General features: G+C 44.3%; 1 long non-coding RNA gene across 1 annotated transcript; it reads left to right on the top strand.

The window, feature by feature from the left end:
* Positions 1-12,332: 12,332 nt before the first annotated feature.
* On the top strand, positions 12,333-14,742 carry LOC134481975 (uncharacterized). Its single transcript, XR_010057919.1, has 2 exons — positions 12,333-12,786; positions 13,639-14,742. It is a non-coding gene; the product is annotated as an uncharacterized LOC134481975 (long non-coding RNA).

Here is a 14,742-nt window from a genome sequence, read left to right as displayed (position 1 = left end):
TGACTGATGGCCATCGGTTTGCATAAGTTTCCACTGTGGCTGAGTTACATAACATCAGAAATAAAACGTTGGGATTTGTTAATCTTCAAATGAAGGCAGGGATTCTGCGAAAAGTTGAGAGTAAGTTCTTCTTTATGTAACAGTGGTTGAGAGCAGATGAAACATGGGTTTAGACTTATTATCACTAGACGCCAATTGGTATGAAAGTCATCCATTTTACAGAAAAGCAAGCGTGTTAGGACACATACCCGTTTTAAATTTACTTTACTTCTAATTGCGTGTGTGTATGCACGTGTGGGTATGGGCACATGTGTGTGCTGGTACCTGGGGAGGCCAGAGCTGATGAATCCCCTCACAGGGGCTACACATGATTGTGAGCCTCCTCATGCGAATGCCGGGAATCAAACGTGGGTCCTCTGGAAGGGCGAGAGGCCCTCTTAACCACTGAGCCATCACGTTAGCTCCTACAGATCCTTTATTTAAGCCAGCAAATGCTCACAACTGTAAGTCATAAGACCAGGAAGGATGACAAAGAGTGGTCCTCCAGCTCTCCGGTTGCTCTGGCAAGCCAGCCTCCTCACTTTAAAGCGAAACTGGAGAACTGTGTTTGTTTTTCGTTTTAAAGTTCTGTGTAAGTCATACTTTTCTCACAGGAAAGTTCTGCCTCAAAGTATTTGATGAGTTCTTTACAATCTCGTTGGTCACTTAGACCTTCACAGGGAGGAAAAGCTCCCACGTGTTTCTGCAGCAGGCCCGTGGTAAATCATCTCTAATTCAGACATGACAAAGGGACCACGGAGCATCTACTTTAAATCAGCTCCACTTTGCTTCTGTTGCAAAGTCAAAAACGAGCCCCGCTCGTGAGTATATCGAGTATATCAGCAGCCATTACACAAGAGAGGAGAATGGATGCTGGAGGAGAAAGCATTGATTCTTTTGTACACATTGAGTTTATAACTCCCAACCTGTAAAGGATTGGGGAGTTTGCTGTGGGGTGGGGAAAGATCAGATCTACAGCCTTGTGCGTGCTAAGCACACACGATTTCTGAACACCCCTGCCCCCCCAGATCTTAATGATAAAAAGTATGTTACTATAAGTTGTCTACAAAGTAACATTAATTCTTTACCCTTCTATTCGGAAGCTTTCCAAGATGACCTTGGAGACCTTGGAAGGTCTCCAGATCAAGACCTTCATAGCCAAATTTTGAATCTGTGTGACTTTAGCTAGCAGAGTGCAATGACAGTGGTTGATGTGAGTCCCAAGGCCAGTCCTGAAGAGGACTACCCGCTTCTCTGTCAGCCTTACTTCTCTGTTGCTGTGATAAAACACCAGGACCAAGACAACTTATTTGGGCTTATGGTCCCAGAAGCCCAGTGGTCTACCAGGATAGGGAGGCAGCAGGCAGAGGGCACAGCGGCAGGAAGCTGAAGATCTGAGCTGAATTACAGTGGCTAAGCTGGAAGAAGGGCAACGCGTTGAGCTCTCAGTGCCTGGGTCCAGTGATGTCCTTTCAGTCCTACATCTCCCGACAGCACCGCTAACTAGTCAAATACCGGAGCCTATGGGGGACATTTCTCGTGTAACCCCCCCTCCCCCATGCCTCGAGAGTGAGTTCAGTTCTCTGCTAGAGATGAGCGATCACAAAGATGACGATAAGGCATCCATGCCGGTAGGGCAGAGCACCCTATACCGGCCAATCCCTGGCAGGCAACTGTGGCCAAAGTATAGGGGAGGAGCAACCCAAGAGAAAAAGCAACCTAGGGGAGGAGCCTTGACTTCCGTCCCTGGTCAGCAGAAACAAAGCCAACCAACCAACCTGTAGAATAGTACAAAAAGCAAGCAGTCTTGGGGGTGGTGGGTAACAGAATCAATGGTTACTACTTATAATTGTATCAGCTTTGTTCTTCTTTGTCCAGAATTCTGTATAGCTTTGAATTTACGAAAGTATGGATACGTTACATTTCTATTAGGTAAGGACTATCTCTAGTTTGTGGTTACACACATACAAATACCCGCACACACTCACACAAACACACATTCAGATTACCCTCAGCTTCGGGTCTCTCTTACTCTTTAACTTCTTTTTTAACTTCTTTATTTTTTTAAATAGTAGTGGGGATAAACTCAGGCCTTGCTTGTGCTGGGCAAACACCTACTGCTGAGCTACCTGGGGGGGGGGGGGGGTTGGGGAGTCGGCGGTCCCAGAACTAAGTCCTGAACCATGAGTCCACATTCTTTCTCTAACTCCATGTCAGAGACCAGCCCCAGTGAGAACAGGTTAGACCCCGAGGCACATGATTGCTTTCAGGTAGGAAAGGGAGTACTCCACCTCCTTTTGAAAAGTGATATCTTTGTCTTAAAACTAATTTTCTGGGTTGGAGCTCTGGTGCTCTTCCAGAAGTCCTGAGTTCAATTCCCAGCAATTGTAGGCAATGATGTGACTTACAACCATCTGTAATGGGATCTGGTGCCCTTTTCTGGTGTGTCTGAAGACAGCGACAGTGTACTTATATATAATACATAAATCTTGAAAAACAAAAACTAATTTGCTTCTGGGGAGAACGGGTTTGGGGAGCAGGAAAGCCACATTCCCATCACACGGTGGCCCACAGATGCTCCAAAAGCACCCTGAAAGAGTGAAGCACCCACCAGGGAAAATATATTATGGGGCTCAAGAAAGGAAGTGACTTAAAATGATCTCATGCCATCGTGGAGCAATAATTCAACTTGAGGATTTTCATTCACTCCCTCCTCTCCCCCAAGTCCTACCACACTGACTCTGCACAGGAGAGGCAGGAGCAAAGCAGCTGACTGGCAGACAGACAGACAGAAGGAAGGAGCTTGACTCGGCATGGGCCACTTGCATAGCTTTGTTAGGCCTGGGTTCTATGCCCAGAACAGCAAAAGGCTGCTTTCCCCTCACACAGCACCATGGTCTGGAGTAAAGGTGAACACGGTCATGGTCAGCACATACTGGAGTAAAGGAGAACAGCATCTTCTCCGGCGCTACAGGGCCACCAGCGACAAGAGCAGAAGCCAGGTCTCACTAAACGCTCTGCATCAGACTCTGCAGCCAGGGTTCCACAACCTGGTGCAGGAGCGGTGGTTGTTCGAGGACAGAGGGTTGAGTGATGCTGGAAGCTAGGACCTCTGGATGCTAGGTACACATTCCATAGCCCCCCACTGAGCATGAGAGCTCCCGCCCAGCAATGTATGCCCCCCTCCTTTCTCCCTCTCTCCTTCTCTCCCTCTCCCTGCACACTCTGGCTTGGAACTGACTATGTTGCTCAGGCTACCCTCAGCTCAAGGCTACCCTCTTACCTCAGCTTCCCTAGTGCTGAGTTTGCAGTGTGCTCCACCACGGGCAGCTGTGGTGTGTTTTAACACACCCCTTCTGGATTATGGTGCTGCTCCGGCTTTGCCGGGGTAGGAGAAAGCTTGCCTGCTTTATCCACGTGCACATTAGGTTTTGGTTTCTGACCAAAATGCCCTTGCAGAAAGTTCTGAAAGTTGGGTTTCCTTGTTCCTGGCTCAGTTTTTCCAAAGTGACAGTGGGGGATAGAGAAGCAGCAAAAATGTGAGGAAAGCAGCCAGCCTCTGAAATTGACCTGCCTGCCGCCATCTTGTCACCACCGTGGACTGTGAGGTGGCGTCTCTGTCTCCTTCAGAACCGTGGTTGCCCTGATGAGGTCAGAGCACGTGCCCTGCGCTAAACATTTCCCAGCAAAGAGCTTTGCCTCCAGTTGTGAAATTATTAGTGACTTTAAAATCCCTGAAGAGTGTCTACCAACAGCTGTACTTACTATTTTAAAACTGGATAAGAAGTGTGTGTGTGTGTGTGTGTGTGTGTGTGTGTGCGTGTGTGTGTGCATGTGTGTGTGTGTGTGTGTGTGTGTGTGTAAAGATTTTACCCCCAACACTAAGGAGTGACACACACAGGGAAAGAAATATGCAAAAAAAAAAAAAAACCAACCATGATACCATGATGTCACCTTACTTTCTGTGTTCGATTTTTTTGTTGTCCAAATAGGCGGAGCTTTGGAAAGCTCATTGTTATAAACTTCAGTCAATATTAAGAAATTTAATCTGGCATGTGTTTGTGAGGCAGACGTTGGAGATGAAATCTGCCTTGCAGCCTCTGGGGAAACAAGCCCTTTGCTGGCCACTTGGCTTGGGTGAGCATCCTCTCATATTCTCGAACAGTCTGAGAGATACTTGATGGACTAGGAAGTGTCTTGCGAATGCACATGACTGTTTAATTCTCTTCAGTTTAACTGTCTGCAAGGATGAATTTCTAATGCCCAGGTAAAACCTTCCAACCATCATTGTCCAAGAACACCACGCCATCAAAGAGATACAGCTCAGGCCACACTGCTAGTGTGCTCACAGCTCTTTCTATTCAGTGGTTACTTGTCGAGCTAGACACAGTGCTGGTCACTGGGGATACAGGGACATTGGCCTACAGGCAGGAACAAACATGATGTGGTACGCACGGAGGAGGCAAACCCCTTTCCTTCATCTCAGGGTCACAGCCAGCGTCGAGCCCTTAAGGAAAGATGGGAAAAAGAAAGGAAGGAAGGAGGGAAGGAGGGAAGGAAGGAAGGAAGGAGGCAAGAGAGAAAAAGAGAAAGAGAACACGGAACCATCAGTGAAGCTTATGTGAGTGGGAACTTTCAGAAGCAAGCACGCAGATCCAGAGAATTCATTCTAACACTTATCGATAAAGAGTAGACCACCCCGCAGAGGTGCGACTGGACAGGGATATCAGTTAATGGTCAGGGGCTGAGGGGGTCCAGCCCACTGCTGATTCTTCCCGTCCTCTGAGAGGTTTTCCTTCCTCCAATATCATGGGAATGTTAGTATCTGGAGACCCTCTGGAATTGTTCACAGCCAATGTAGAGACAATGAGATATTTACATAATTCAAGAGGACTATCAAGACCCACCACGGAAGAAGTGTGTCTACCCTAGGGACACATACAGATGTTACAGGCGGGAAAGCCTAGTGAGCACAGCATCAGGAACAAGTGTGCACAACTCCTCGCTGCATCATTGCAACACTAGCTAGAAACAAAGCCTCTGCTGCCCCCTGGTGTCTGCAGACTGACCTGCGTTTTTCAAAGTCTGAATAATTTGATTTTTTAAAAATTTCCTCCCACACCCGCGGATCCCGGCCTGCAGCAGCTCTCTGCTCCCAGACCCCGTGGGAGAGAGACCTCACCGCCTGGTCAGGTGGGCACTCCTGAGGCTGCAGAGCGGAAGAGACCACCAACACTGCCCACCCCTGCCCACATCCCTGGCCCAAGAGGAAACTGTATAAGGCCTCTGGGCTCCCGTCGGAGAGGGCCCAGGAGCGGCAGGACCCCTGCCTGAGACACCGCCGGAACCTGAAGGAAACAGACTGGATAAACAGTTCTCTGCACCCAAATCCCGTGGGAGTGAGAGCTAAACCTTCAGAGAGGCAGACGAGCCTGGGAAACCAGAAGAGACTGCTCTCTGCACATACATCTCGGACGCCAGAGGAAAACACCAAAGGCCATCTGGAACCCTGATGCACTGAAGCTCCCGGAAAGGGCGGCACAGATCTTCCTGGTTGCTGCCGCCACAGAGAGCCCGAGGGCAGCACCCCGCGAGCGAACTTGAGCCTCAGGACCACAGGTAAGACCAACTTTTCTGCTGCAAGTGACCTGCCTGGTGAACTCAAGACACAGGCCCACAGGAACAGCTGAAGACCTGTAGAGAGGAAAAACTACACGCCCGAAAGCAGAACACTCTGTCCCCATAACTGACTGAAAGAGAGGAAAACAGGTCTACAGCACTCCTGACACACAGGCTTATAAGACAGTCTAGCCACTGTCAGAAATAGCAGAACAAAGTAACACTAGAGATAATCTGATGGCGAGAGGCAAGCGCAGGAACCCAAGCAACAGAAACCAAGACTACATGGCATCATCGGAGCCCAATTCTCCCACCAAAACAAACATGGAATATCCAAACACACCAGAAAAGCAAGATCTAGTTTCAAAATCATATTTGATCATGATGCTGGAGGACTTCAAGAAAGACGTGAAGAACTCCCTTAGAGAAACACAGGAAAACATTAATAAACAAGTAGAAGCCTACAGAAAGGAATCGCAAAAATCCCTGAAAGAATTCCAGGAAAACATAAATAAACAAGTAGAAGCCCATAGAGAGGAGACACAAAAATCCCTGAAAGAATTCCAGGAAAACACAATCAAACACTTGAAGGAATTAAAAATGGAAATAGAAGCAATCAAGAAAGAACACATGGAAACAACCCTGGATATAGAAAACCAAAAGAAGAGACAAGGAGCTATAGATACGAGCTTCACCAACAGAATACAAGAGATGGAAGAGAGAATCTCAGGAGCAGAAGATTCCATAGAAATCATTGACTCAACTGTCAAAGATAATGTAAAGCGGAAAAAGCTACTGGTCCAAAACATACAGGAAATCCAGGACTCAATGAGAAGATCAAACCTAAGGATAATAGGTATAGAAGAGAGTGAAGACTCCCAGCTCAAAGGACCAGTAAATATCTTCAACAAAATCATAGAAGAAAACTTCCCTAACCTAAAAAAAGAGATACCCATAGGCATACAAGAAGCCTACAGAACTCCAAATAGATTGGACCAGAAAAGAAACACCTCCCGTCACATAATTGTCAAAACACCAAACGCACAAAATAAAGAAAGAATATTAAAAGCAGTAAGGGAAAAAGGTCAAGTAACATATAAAGGCAGACCTATCGGAATCACACCAGACTTCTCGCCAGAAACTATGAAGGCCAGAAGATCCTGGACTGATGTCATACAGACCCTAAGAGAACACAAATGCCAGCCCAGGTTAATGTATCCTGCAAAACTCTCAATTAACATAGATGGAGAAACCAAGATATTCCATGACAAAACCAAATTTACACAATATCTTTCTACAAATCCAGCACTACAAAGGATAATAAATGGTAAAGCCCAACAAAAGGAGGCAAGCTATACCCTAGAAGAAGCAAGAAACTAATCATCTTGGCAACAAAACAAAGAGAATGAAAGCACACAAACATAACCTCACATCTAAATATGAATATAACAGGAAGCAATGATCACTATTCCTTAATATCTCTCAACATCAATGGCCTCAACTCCCCAATAAAAAGAAATAGATTAACAAACTGGATATGCAACGAGGACCCTGCATTCTGCTGCCTACAGGAAACACACCTCAGAGACAAAGACAGACACTACCTCAGAGTGAAAGGCTGGAAAACAAATTTCCAAGCAAATGGTCAGAAGAAGCAAGCTGGAGTAGCCATTCTAATATGAAATAAAATCAATTTTCAACTAAAAGTCATCAAAAAAGATAAGGAAGGACACTTCATATTCATCAAAGGAAAAATCCACCAAGATGAACTCTCAATCCTAAATATCTATGCCCCAAATACAAGGGCACCTACATAGTAAAAGAAACCTTACTAAAGCTCAAAACACACATTGCACCTCACACAATAATAGTGGGAGATTTCAACACCCCACTCTCATCAATGGACAGATCATGGAAACAGAAATTAAACAGAGATGTAGACAGACTAAGAGAAGTCATGAGCCAAATGGACTTAACGGATATTTATAAAACATTCTATCCTAAAGCAAAAGAATATACCTTCTTCTCAGCTCCTCATGTTACTTTCTCCAAAAATGACCATATAATTGGTCAAAAAACGGGCCTCAACAGGTACAGAAAGATAGAAATAATCCCATGCGTGCTATCGGACCACCACGGCCTAAAACTGGTCTTCAATAACAATAAGGGAAGAATGCCCACATATACGTGGAAATTGAACAATGCTCTACTCAATGATAACCTGGTCAAGGAAGAAATAAAGAAAGAAATTAAAGACTTTTTAGAATTTAATGAAAATGAAGGTACAACATACCCAAACTTATGGGACACAATGAAAGCTGTGCTAAGAGGAAAACTCATAGCGCTGAGTGCCTGCAGAAAGAAACAGGAAAGAGCATATGTCAGCAGCTTGACAGCACACCTAAAAGCTCTAGAACAAAAAGAAGCAAATACACCCAGGAGGAGTAGAAGGCAGGAAATAATCAAACTCAGAGCTGAAATCAACCAAGTAGAAACAAAAAGGACCATAGAAAGAATCAACAGAACCAAAAGTTGGTTCTTTGAGAAAATCAACAAGATAGATAAACCCTTAGCCAGACTAACGAGAGGACACAGAGAGTGTGTCCAAATTAACAAAATCAGAAATGAAAAGGGAGACATAACTACAGATTCAGAGGAAATTAAAAAAAATCATCAGATCTTACTATAAAAACCTATATTCAACAAAACTTGAAAATCTTCAGGAAATGGACAATTTCCTAGACAGATACCAGGTACCAAAGTTAAATCAGGAACAGATAAACCAGTTAAACAACCCCATAACTCCTAAGGAAATAGAAGCAGTCATTAAAGGTCTCCCAACCAAAAAGAGCCCAGGTCCAGACGGGTTTAGTGCAGAATTCTATCAGACCTTCATAGAAGACCTCATACCATTACTATCCAAACTATTCCACAAAATTGAAACAGATGGAGCCCTACCGAATTCCTTCTATGAAGCCACAATTACTCTTATACCTAAACCACACAAAGACCCAACAAAGAAAGAGAACTTCAGACCAATTTCCCTTATGAATATCGACACAAAAATACTCAATAAAATTCTGGCAAACCGAATCCAAGAGCACATCAAAACAATCATCCACCATGATCAAGTAGGCTTCATCCCAGGCATGCAGGGATGGTTTAATATACGGAAAACCATCAACGTGATCCATTATATAAACAAACTGAAAGAACAAAACCACATGATCATTTCATTAGATGCTGAGAAAGCATTTGACAAAATTCAACACCCCTTCATGATAAAAGTCCTGGAAAGAATAGGAATTCAAGGCCCATACCTAAACATAGTAAAAGCCATATACAGCAAACCAGTTGCTAACATTAAACTAAATGGAGAGAAACTTGAAGCAATCCCACTAAAATCAGGGACTAAACAAGGCTGCCCACTCTCTCCCTACTTATTCAATATAGTTCTTGAAGTTCTAGCCAGAGCAATCAGACAACAAAAGGAGATCAAGGGGATACAGATCGGAAAAGAAGTGGTCAAAATATCACTATTTGCAGATGACATGATAGTATATTTAAGTGATCCCAAAAGTTCCACCAGAGAACTACTAAAGCTGATAAACAACTTCAGCAAAGTGGCTGGGTATAAAATTAACTCAAATAAATCAGTTGCCTTCCTCTATACAAAAGAGAAACAAGCCGAGAAAGAAATTAGGGAAACGACACCCTTCATAATAGACCCAAATAATATAAAGTACCTCGGTGTGACTTTAACCAAGCAAGTAAAAGATCTGTACAATAAGAACTTCAAGACACTGAGGAAAGAAATTGAAGAAGACCTCAGAAGATGGAAAGATCTCCCATGCTCATGGATTGGCAGGATTAATATAGTAAAAATGGCCATTTTACCAAAAGCAATCTACAGATTCAATGCAATCCCCATCAAAATACCAATCCAATTCTTCAAAGAGTTAGACAGAACAATTTGCAAATTCATCTGGAATAACAAAAAACCCAGGATAGCTAAAGTTATCCTCAACAATAAAAGGACTTCAGGGGGAATCACTATCCCTGAACTCAAGCAGTATTACAGAGCAATAGTGATAAAAACTGCATGGTATTGGTACAGAGACAGACAGATAGACCAATGGAATAGAATTGAAGACCCAGAAATGAACCCACACACCTATGGGCACTTGATTTTTGACAAAGGAGCCAAAATCATCCAATGGAAAAAAGATAGCATTTTCAGCAAATGGTGCTGGTTCAACTGGAGGTCAACATGTAGAAGAATGCAGTTCGATCCATGCTTATCACCCTGTACAAAGCTTAAGTCCAAGTGGATCAAGGACCTCCACATCAAACCAGACACACTCAAACTAATAGAAGAAAAACTAGGGAAGCATCTGGAACACATGGGCACTGGAAAAAATTTCCTGAACAAAACACCAATGGCTTACGCTCTAAGATCAAGAATCGACAAATGGGATCTCATAAAACTGCAAAGCTTCTGTAAGGCAAAGGACACTGTGGTTAGGACAAAACGGCAACCAACAGATTGGGAAAAGATCTTTACCAATCCTACAACAGATAGAGGCCTTATATCCAAAATATACAAAGAACTCAAGAAGTTAGACCGCAGGGAAACAAATAACCCTATTAAAAAATGGGGTTCAGAGCTAAACAAAGAATTCACAGCTGAGGAATGCTGAATGGCTGAGAAACACCTAAAGAAATGTTCAACATCTTTAGTCATAAGGGTAATGCAAATCAAAACAACCCTGAGATTTCACCTCACACCAGTGAGAATGGCTAAGATCAAAAACTCAGGTGACAGCAGATGCTGGCGAGGATGCGGAGAAAGAGGAACACTCCTCCATTGTTGGTGGGATTGCAGACTGGTAAAACCATTCTGGAAATCAGTATGGAGGTTCCTCAGAAAATTGGACATTGAACTGCCTGAGGATCCATCTATACCTCTCTTGGGCATATACCCAAAAGATGCCTCAACATATAAAAGAGACACGTGCTCCACTATGTTCATTGCAGCCTTATTTATAATAGCCAGAAACTGGAAAGAACCCAGATGCCCTTCAACAGAGGAATGGATACAGAAAATGTGGTACATCTACACAATGGAATATTACTCAGCTATCAAAAACAACGAGTTTATGAAATTCGTAGGCAAATGGTTGGAACTGGAAAATATCATCCTGAGTGAGCTAACCCAATCACAGAAAGACATACATGGTATGCACTCATTGATAAGTGGCTATTAGCCCAAATGCTTGAATTACCTTAGATCCCTAGAACAAACGAAACTCAAGACGGATGATCAAAATGTGAATGCTTCACTCCTTCTTTAAATGAGGAAAAAGAATACCCTTGGCAGGGAAGGGAGAGGCAAAGATTAAAACAGAGACTGAAGGAACACCCATTCAGAGCCTGCCCCACATGTGGCCCATACATATACAGCCATCCAATTAGACAAGATGGATGAAGCAAAGAAGTGCAGACTGACAGGAGCCGGATGTAGATTGCTCCTGAGAGACACAACCAGAATACTGCAAATACAGAGGCGAATGCCAGCAGCAAACCACTGAACTGAGAATAGGACCCCCGTTGAAGGAATCAGAGAAAGAACTGGAAGAGCTTGAAGGGGCTCGAGACCCCATATGTACAACAATGCCAAGCAACCAGAGCTTCCAGGGACTAAGCCACTACCTAAAGACTATACATGGACTAACCCTGGACTCTGACCTCATAGGTAGCAATGAATATCCTAGTAAGAGCACCAGTGGAAGGGGAAGCCCTGGGTCCTGCTAAGAGTGAACCCCCAGTGAACTAGACTGTGGGGGGGAGGGCGGCAATGGGGGGAGGGTTGGGAGGGGAACACCCATAAGGAAGGGGAGGGGGGAGGGGGATGTTTGCCCGGAAACTGGGAAAGGGAATAACACTCGAAATGTATATAAGAAATACTCAAGTTAATAAAAAAAATTTCCTATAACTTTCTTTAATCCAAAGCACTCGATATTGCTGTTAATACATTTTAATTCCTCATCCTTGTTGTTAAGGACTCTGTCAATGATATAAGTCAGATATCTAAGTGTGGGAGTCAAGTAGGGCTGGCATTTGCTGGTGGCTGTGTCACTACGTTGATGATAGCTGTAAAATGATCCTAACTGAGGAGCTGAGAGGAGCTGGAGAACTTGACCACATGCAGCTCCAGTGACTGGATTGTGACGTCATCTTCTGATATAGTTATTGGGGAGGGGTGGGGATGAGCAGTGAGTATCCGTAAAGAGCAGTAGATGTCAGGAAACCCACGGCAGAGCTAAGCAAAGAAACCACAGCCATGACAGAAAATGCTGGAGACCAGCGAGCACTTTCTGGGATTCCTAAGTGCAGGGTAGACCACAAGAGGAAATGAAACATAAAGGAAGGACATCTAGGTTACCCCACTTTAGTTCAGATCTAAGACACACAGTGGGACTTACATGGCTCAGCCTATTCCAGAAAGAAAAATCTTGTTTCAGAGAAATAATTGATCTGTCCAAACAACTGGTGACAAATGACTTCTACACTTCTGTACTTACCTGTTGGATGAGAAGCTTCTGGAATTTGGTAGTTAAAAAAAATTAGCTAAGCTCCAAAGACCATGAAAAATGTAAAAGTGGACAGCAAATTTAGGGGGAAATATGCTCTTGGGGGAATACAGGTTTTGGTGGGAAGGGAAAACAGAACACATGGTTTAATAAATTTGTTTGCTCATGCCCCTGTTGGAAGCCAAGTTGCATATCCTCGAGTCCTGAGCCAGAGCCCTGCTGTGGTGACTAGTGCATTGTGTACCAGCAAATGCTTGTTTCGTACTAATTAGTCAATGACTCACCGGCATGAGAGGCTCTAGCAGTCAACTGCTTATGAGCTCAGAGTTCTGTAAGAGTTCTTTGTGATGCAACTCACCCACTGTCCCTTCCTCACAACAAAAGGCATCCCAACATTTCCCAGGTCTACACTTTTCTCCAAAGAATTGTTGTCAAAGTTCACCAGGCTCTGTTTCAGAGAGCAACCTACTTGTCTGCTCAAAGCCTTTGCAAGGTTTAAGGGCTAACAATATCTTCCTGGTCAAGCTACTGTAAGGTAACTCAATTATATCAAGGGGAGAAGACAACTTCTCTTCCCTAAACACTGTCCTGTTTTACCTTACATGAATCCAAAGCTTGGGAATAGTAGACATTTCAAACCCACACTTTTTTTTTTACTGTGTTCTGACACCCACTTTATTTTCTAATCCATCCTTTACCTCAATATCCCTTTTCTTTTTTTTTTTTTATTATCTTGAGTATTTCTTATATACATTTCAAGTGTTATTCCCTTTCCCGGTTTCCGGACAGACATCACCCTCCCCCCTCCCCTTCCTTGTGGGTGTTCCCCTCCCAAACCTCCCCCCATTGCCACCCTCCCCGCATAGTCTAGTTCACTGCAAACCCACACTTCTTGTTCGATGCTCTTTGGCTCCAAGGAGAGTATCTTATCTTCTGATGGTGCTGGGAATGGTGCTGGTCTTGAGAGTGATAAGCAAGCGTTCTGCTTCTGAGATAAACTCCCAGCCCAGGGAGTATCTTCAAAATGCATGTGCCTCTGCCCTTTTGTCAGTGGGTAATGACAGTTAGGTCTATACTCCCCAGGAATCAAAAGCATGTGAACTATACCTAGATCTTAAGCTACACCCGGGGACTAAACCAAGGATTCAGTTCAACCTTCAACAGTCACTGTAGCCCCAGCACCAGTAGAGGGCAGCATGGCCACACCAACCTAGTCCACAGACCTCCCCTCTGACCCGCTATCTCGCTCAGTCCTGAAGTGTCCAGGGTCAAGCGTTTGCTCACGTTAGCAGGTGAGAACAGCAAGCACATGTTATCCCCAAATCGAGCACCGACTTGCCACAGAGAATCACCCTGGACGGTGTAATTTTGAAAATTCTCTTTGCAGGTATTTTTACAAGCTAAGTTTCTGAGAAACACATCTGCACGACATGGTTAGCCATGCATGAAGCTGAGCTGTCACATTTTAAATCACACTGAATTTGTGGTCTTCTAAGCTCATGGGACGCTGTGATGAACTGTGATGAAGTGTCCTGAGAACGTCGTGCCTGCGATGGAGAGTCTGCAGCCTGGCCTACAGAAACTTGTGATTGTGAGAGGCTGAATGTTGAATACCTGGAGCCCAGGCTGTCCCTCCAGCTGTCACTGATCCCCTCAATAGACATCTGTTACTCATCTTAGTCAAAAGACCTAACATCCTTCCGGCTCTCGGTAAAAACATTGGAATGTATCATGTGACACTATCTTCCACTAGCCTAAAAGTTAAGAATGTCATCACACAGTGTCAAACCTACAGCAGACACTGTAGGTTCCTCTGCTTTGCTGGACCCTGCCTACCTGATGGCCCACCCCAAACACCAGCAAACACGTTTGATTTATGCCTTTCTTTTGATCTGCAATAATGTAATACAGATACATGGAACCTCTTCTGAAGTGGACCATCTCATGGGGAGGAGTCAGAGTTCCAGTTTGCATCGCTGGGAGGTAGCCACTCATATATGGCACCGAAGAAACTCTGCATTCCCTTTGCAAGCACCCGTTTTTGTCCACAAGCAAGCATGGCCAGTTTACCCATTCTTGGTTCCGTGTTAGAAACAACTAAGCACGCTCCATTTACAGCATTAAAACACATAGTGTTTTATATGTACTGAGACACACATAGACACATGCAAATACATCCTTGCACTCAGGCTGGCACTCACTCACCCATATATGCATGCATACATACACATACTCAGTCTGCTAGCACATGTCAGAATTACCTAGAGAACTGCTTGATAGATCCAGATTTGGAGCGTGAAGGGAATGGGTCCAAGAGTCCCATCACAGCCACATGTCTAGTTTCAGTTGTACACACAGAACTGCTGCTGTGCAGAGCAGGAATTAGGGATGGGGGTGGGGAGGCTGGTAGGGTTGGGTGAGGAGAGAGAAAGCCTTTCTCTGCCCTTAACTCCCCTCCCCATGGCCTGAATAAACTCTATTCTATACTATA

This window comes from Rattus norvegicus, chromosome 15, assembly GCF_036323735.1.
Source record: "Rattus norvegicus strain BN/NHsdMcwi chromosome 15, GRCr8, whole genome shotgun sequence".
Taxonomy (NCBI): domain Eukaryota; kingdom Metazoa; phylum Chordata; class Mammalia; order Rodentia; family Muridae; genus Rattus; species Rattus norvegicus.
This window is presented reverse-complemented; position numbering and strand designations above follow the sequence as displayed.